We start from the raw sequence: 7,500 nt of genomic DNA on the forward strand, positions 1-7,500 counted from the left end.
TTGATGAAGCTTGGTTGCTATTAACAGGATGTTATTGAGGTTGATAGGTGAGGAGTTTATCTATGGGTGAGGAAGACCAAAGTGTATCTCACTATAACTTTTGATAACCCGATCTATTGTTCATTGTATAGCGATATACAGTTGTCAGGATGTGAGGATATTTCTAAAGTAATCAACTAGCACTTATTTCATTCTAGTATTTCTTCAATAAAAAAATTTATTGAATTTCTATCTCATACCTCGAACTCCTTTTGTATCTACATGAGTATTACTAATCATCTGCCTTGATTGGTTTTTATTTAGCGCTCGTCACCAGCTCTTCGTCTAAATTTGTAAAGAAAAAAAGCTTTTAACGATTTCTATATTTATTGCTGTTGAATAAAAATCCTACTGTTATGGTTACTTTTGCTGGTTATATAATTCTATACCCCTTATTTAGAAATATTTTGCCAATATTTTAATTGTGGATTTAAGGAACAATCTCGATTTAGTTTGGTTTGGTTATTACAATCATCTCAAACTTCACTTTTACATAAATCAACTTCTTTAGTGCATGCAATAATTTTCTTGAATTCCTCTGTTCTTTGCCCTGGCGTCTTTTTGAAAGGATAAGATGGCAGTAAATCGACTACTATAATTCCATAATTGCCTCGCCTAAATATCCATCTCGTCATAATTTCTGTTTGCTTATTAAGATGTATAGTTATTTAATGTCAATTTTTTTTATATTCATAGACTCAATGGTTATCATCCATTACAATGATCAGATCAATATCGTCAACATTAATGTTTATGATATTGGTATTAGTGATTACACATGGAAGTCTAGAAGAGAGACTGATAAACGTTTTTGACTTCATTCTGGATGAAGCGATCACTAAGAAAACTTCGACAATCTGTATATAAGATAAGCTTCCATATAGTGGTATTCAGAAAATAATCTGGATTTACTATTTACTTTCGAAACAAAGCTGTAAAGTCTTTGTTATAACTTTCGTCTCTAATGTGTAAAGGAAGGTATAAGATATTTCCATTTATATGAGAAAGAGTATTTGTGCTTATTTATTAATTTTCATCATGATATTCCAATGCATAAATTACTTCCGCCCAATGACTCTTAATTGCGTTTGATTTTTAATTGCGGAACTATTTTGATTTGAATTGCTAATGAGTTTACCATTTATTTGTTGAATGGGAAATTGGTTGATGCCAAAGTTTAATGATTTTAATTCTCCTTTTGATGTTATTCCTTATCACTGGCAATGCTTTGCTGTGATATGACATTAAGATAAAGCTTATCAATATCAAAGGAGTCACATTCTTAATGCGGCTTTAAGAGTAAACTGAAAAGTAACTTACTCTGCTTTTAATGTTAAATATACCAAATTAAGATTTTTTTTCTATAACATCTGTGATAAAAAAGTAAACAAAAAAATTAAGGTTCTTTTTTTTTATTATGCTGTAATTTTTTTCAAATATCATGAATCATAAAAAGGGGATAGCAAACTGTGGTGTCTAAAATCTGATGAGCGGAGAATTTAAGGCTCTAACGAGAGAATTTAGGGTTCTCATGGGAGCATTTAAGGTTCTCAGGGGAAAATTTAAGGTTTTCAAGGGGAAAATTTATGGTTCTCAGGGGAAATTTAAGATTGTCTTCAAATACCAATAAATTAAGTGAGTATTTGAAGTAAGAGCATTATTTCAATCCAATACCGCTATTTTCTCACGTCAATTCTGGAATGTACATGTTAGTCCTATACGTGTAAGAGAGAGAGAGAGAGAGAGAGAGAGAGAGAGAGAGAGAGAGAGAGAGAGAGAGAGAGAGAGACAGACAGACAGACAGACATACAGAGGTAGTTAGTGTAATGATTGTTTGTTGTGAGAAAGACTGTTGGTATAACAGAGTTTGTTTATTTATGTTTTTAGCTAAGTTACGACAGTGGTGAATGTCGGGACAATGTTTTATTTTTTTTTCATTTTGACTGCAGCTAGAGGCAGTTGCGTGAATGCTGGATTATCATTATTATTTTTTACCGGTGTGGAAGTGATTATTTATTTCTAAAGCCGCAATTCCTTCTTTGGAGAGATGAAATTGAGTTTTGAATGCGGATAAATTGTTGCTGACCAGGATTGTGTTTACGGACCTGATTGGATTGTTCTGTAGATCTGGATGATATCGATGCAGTAACGATCCAGCCCGATTGAAGGAATTTGTTTGGATTATTGATGATGATGATGATGATAACGCTCATGACCCAAAACAATTAATGCAGAGAGAGAGAGAGAGAGAGAGAGAGAGAGAGAGAGAGAGAGAGAGAGAGAGAGAGAGAGAGAGAGAGAACTTTAAAATTCTCTTAAAACACAAAATAGTAGAACAAGGGAACTGTAGCTGCTTAATAACATTCATCGACTCAATAATTAGGTCCAATAAGAGGTTCTAAGTGTTTCATAGGTAAGCATTATTCTCACCTTGCACTAAACGACTGGACCCTTCTCGACTTCACTATTCCTGCTTCTGGATCGCCGATGTAAACTTAAAGATTTAACTTCGTATCTCCAAAGGAACTCGATATTGCTTTTTTTTTTATCATATTGTAAAAAAAATTTCTTTGGGTTTCTACAATGTATTTATAAGAGGTATTTTTTTGTTTTTGGTTTCGCATATAATCAGACAATTTTCATCAGTCTTTGGAGATCTGTATTTTTATTTTTTATTTATTTATTTATTTATTTATTTACTTATATATATTTTTTTTTGTCTGAGAGGAATGTCAGCCGTTCACCAATGCTTTTTGTGGCGTACACAATCATCTTTGATTGGAGCGGCAGCAAGGACCATTGAGATGCAACGAACGAGATACGAACTTTAACCCCAACTGGTATTTACGAGTTGACTTGTAAACTCTGGAACTGCAGAAAATATGTATAGATGCCTTACTTATATCTTCGACTGAGTTTACAGGTCTACTCCTAAAAAACAGTTTGGGTTACAGTTTGTATCTCGTTGGTTACGTCACAGTGATCAGATCTCAATGTTTGTTGTTTCTAGTCCGACATAGATTACGTTTTTAGAATTAATATTGAAAGTGAACTGGATTTTTTTCTACATGTTATTTATATTGTAAATCTATATGAACGTTTGAAATTTTGTATATAAAGTTTTAGTAAATAGTACCAAGATGATTATAAATTGATTTGTCTAAACAGGCCTTTGTTTCCTAGAGAAAATGTAAATATAGTGTATCCCTATACGTTTTCTCAGAGTTAAATGTCGTATTAAAATCTGACATTTCTACCTAACGTTTGCACTTCGAACTTATCAGTTGATATGAGTTACTTATGTTTTTGCAAACAAACCCCTATTCTAAAGATTATTATTCGAGATTGATAACCTTCCGGAATAAATTATATTGATTAAATAATAGTATTCCCTACCTACTAAAGTTTATATCCCTCTAGGACTAAATTAAGCTTATATTTTTTTCTCTGTTATTAAAGGGGATATTTTCAAGTGACTTTTCTATTTAAATTATCCATATTGCATCTTTTCAGTGTTACCTAAATTCGCCATTCTTGTTTCATAAAGCCTCCGCGTCTGAATCCCAAAAGGCATTATCTTTCCTCTCCAGAGACTCGCTGCCCACTGAAGACTTTTAGGCAGACCTCGTCCGTGCTTTGAAGCTGATAAACCTCCCAAAGGTTGTTCATCCGGAGGGAGAAAAAATACATTTATGGGGAAAAGGATCACGTAGTAATCGGAAAAGAGGGGCAAAAGTTGGATGGGCAATGGTGGCAATACCCTTTTTTTTTTTTTTTTTTTTTTTTTTTATTATTTGAAGTTAAGGTAGGATCCAGGCTGGAAAAGCAAGTTTCTACATGTTCAAGGGCTCCAACGCAGAAAGTAACACAGTTTAGAAAAGAAATAACGATATAAATAAGAATATATGAGAAGTATTGAGTGAAAATATATGATATTCAAAGATCGGTAACAACGGTAAAATACATTTCTCATATATATGAAAAGAGACTTACGTCAACCGGTTCATCATAAAAGCTTTGCAATAAGTTATTGCTTCTGAAATTCCACCGATTCTATAGTCAGATCTGGTCACAGGTGGAATAAAACTTCTAGAATACTGTGTAGTATTCAGCCTTGTGATAGAGAAAGCTAAAGTGTAAGAATTACGTTCATACTTAGTTCTAAGTAAAAAAAGAAGTCTACACGTTACCGATAATATCAAACAAGAAACTAATTACACAGAGGAACGTGACACAACAATGAAAATTGCAAGAAATATACCACTGGCAGAGAAAAGGGCAACATATGTGGGATGAAGTTGAACCCTCGAAGATACAAAGTATGATGGTAAGTATCTCGAGGAAAGTAGCTCCACAACACCCAGATGTATGCAATGACAATGTCTTTAACTATATATAATGTTACAATTTTAGTTTTGACTCTTAATTACAAATATGCTATTGGGAAACCCATTCGGTATGTGTTTCTTCCGGTGCCCAGATATTGTGCTTATTGTGCGTCTTTGAAGACTTTTCTTTCCTAATTTTCTTTTTTTAAAGCATCATTACTGTGTAGATTTCCTTTTGGGCAAGGGTATTCTTCTAGAATTTATTTTCAACATGTCAACTTTATAACTCTTTCTACAATTGACCTTATGCTTTTGTCATTTAAGGTGTTGACCCTTTTTCTTTGCAGGAGTTTTGAAACTCTCCTGTGTCAAGTATTTCATTTAGTTCGATTCCCTGTCCTGGTGTGAATCTCTCATTTACAGTGTTCACTTTTATCTCCTAGAGCTTTCTTGCTTTTTAACCTTTCAGTGTTCACCTTTTCTATGCCAATGTTATGCTTATTGAAACCCCTCCATATATTGACTTTTTCTCTGTCAATATGTTCTTGCCGGAACCTCGGAGATAGAAAAGTTGCAAGTTACTTCATATATCTTTCAAACGTCAAGCTTAGCTGTCACGCAGTTATGGCACTGGTAACTTCGTAGGCTGTACCTTCTTTTTCCGTCCTAAGGGCAAATTCCTTTTCAGATGAATGCTTATTGGCTGAATGAAATCTCAAAGAGAGAGAGAGAGAGAGAGGAGAGAGGGAGAGAGAGAGAGAGAGAGAGAGAGAGAGAGAGAGAGAGAGAGAGAGAGAGAGAGAGAGAGAGAGTATTTCAATCAAAGGAATGAGAATAAATAGAAGATTTACCCAATATATGTTTTACAAGAGCAGCAATAGAGAAAAGCGTCGAAAGTAGGTTTATGAAGCAGCTATTCATTACATCCCATAACCCAGTGAATAAGAGAAAAAATGTATTACACCTCGAATAACAATATATAGCAACGACAACAGCAATGAAAATGATTATGTAAATATAGATGTAAATGCCAACAATAATGATGTTGATACTGATAAAGATAACAATCAGAAAGGTATAGTTCCAACCTGCATCATAATAGAAGACGAAACAGCCATGAATTATCCCCCAACGCCAAAATCTTCTCTAATCTTCTCACGACAACAATTCATGTTTGCGTCCAAGGGCAGAGATCCACGTCCAACATCCTCAATGGAGGATTCGAAGTCAGTGTTCAGACAAGCTTTTATTACTGTAATAGTACAGACTTCGAATGAGATTAGTTTATTAGTACTGAATTTCACATTCAATTTTCGACAAAACAGATGAGAGTCGTCATAAAAAGATTCTAATCTCATATGTGATGCAAAATAAGAAGAATAACATTATATTATATCTTTGGTGCAGTTTATACAGGATACACCACTTTATAATATATGCTGCAACACTTATAATTAAAGTTAAAACATGTTGTATCGATAAAATCTGGTACAATATCACTTTCAATACATATAGTACTTATTGTATAACAGTACATATTTTGCATAATGCATACAATCCACTTGAATGCCTCTCCTCAAAGATGCCACTGAACATTACAGCTTCATTAACAAATAATATACGTTTACCTTAAAGATATGAGGGTAATGCATGCGACATTCGACCCTGACTAAATGGACGTTATGAACTGCTCCGAAGCTCGTATCAAATTGTGTGTATGTGTATATGTCATCAGGGTATCTAAAAATATATGTAATTTATATACAAAGTTGAGTGAGAACTGTTTTTAGCTGACTCTCTACTGATGATAATTCTGTTGTGGGAAATGGTCGATATCAAAATCCATGTTGCCATGTAAACAAGTTATTTTGAAATGATTTCCCACATTATAAGCAGGGCTGCCAATAGCTGGTTATCAGAGGGGAAGCCACGGTAAACTCTTGGCTCGCTTCATATGAGCAAATTCGTGTTGAGTGGTTATGTCCCCACAGTTATGTTCGCGGATTAGTACCATTGAAAATCAATGAAGCTCTTCACACGAGAGCGGTAGGAATTTACTAGCCGTGATTCGGATTGGGGAAAATCTTCTCGTGTGAAGACATGCCACCTAAAGACCGGAAATATTTATCTACGGAAAAAGTCCGCTCATGTGAAGCGAGCCTTAGTGTCATCATAAAAGGGTAAAAATAACACTAATTTTGCACCCCTCTATTACCTCAGATTTGGCTGCAATCTTGAAAAAAATTGGCGGAAAAAGATAGTCTTTTTTAAAATATATAAAATATAAGGTGTATAAAATGATTTACATAAACTATTCTATAAAACACTTCCTTTATTTTTATAAGTTCTTTCATTCTAGCATTAAGAAGTTTTCTAATGTGGCATCAACAGGATTTCATAAATAACGAGGCTAGACTTTGAACCTTCCAGCCATTTGCAAATGACACACAACACAGAATCTTCTAAGGCTGCCTTTCTTCAGCTGCAAGTGGTAGTCATGCAACCTTTCAGGCTATTGCGTGTTACAATGTTTACAGGTCCGGAGGAGCAGGGTCTTGATCTGTATTGATTAGTAAGAGTCCTTTTGCAGTCACATTCTAACCCCATTGTGTATGTGGAAAGTTATTTTCCAACACTTCCGCATAAGGAAAAGCACAGTCATCTTGAATCACAAAAGGATTCACATCCATTTGTGCTATATAACCGAAGAATGAAAGCCTTCCCTACTTCAGCAATCTTCACAGGTCCAGCAGATGGTTTTTTAAACACTGATAGAGTAGTAAAAATTGGATTAATGTTCGCTTTTATATGCAGTAGTCCTCCCGCAGCAGTTGCATTTCCATATATGGTCATTTGGACGATTGACACACTGAATCCCTCCCATTATGTGGAAAGTGTTGAATCAATCTACAATGATGTGAACATCTGCACCAGATGTTCACATCAATGTTTTGAGTACAAACTGTGTAAATGAATCGTTCTGAGGTTCCTTGGCTATATATTGCAAAACTGATACTTGGGAGAATGTTACCACAGCTAAATAGCACATGATCACAAATTGGAGAGCACACTCAGTAGATGAACAACGAGACCTTTTTCTAGAGTAGATATAAAAGTGTGGTCTAGCTGCTAT

This window comes from Palaemon carinicauda, chromosome 36 (assembly GCF_036898095.1).
Source record: "Palaemon carinicauda isolate YSFRI2023 chromosome 36, ASM3689809v2, whole genome shotgun sequence".
Lineage (NCBI taxonomy): Eukaryota > Metazoa > Arthropoda > Malacostraca > Decapoda > Palaemonidae > Palaemon > Palaemon carinicauda.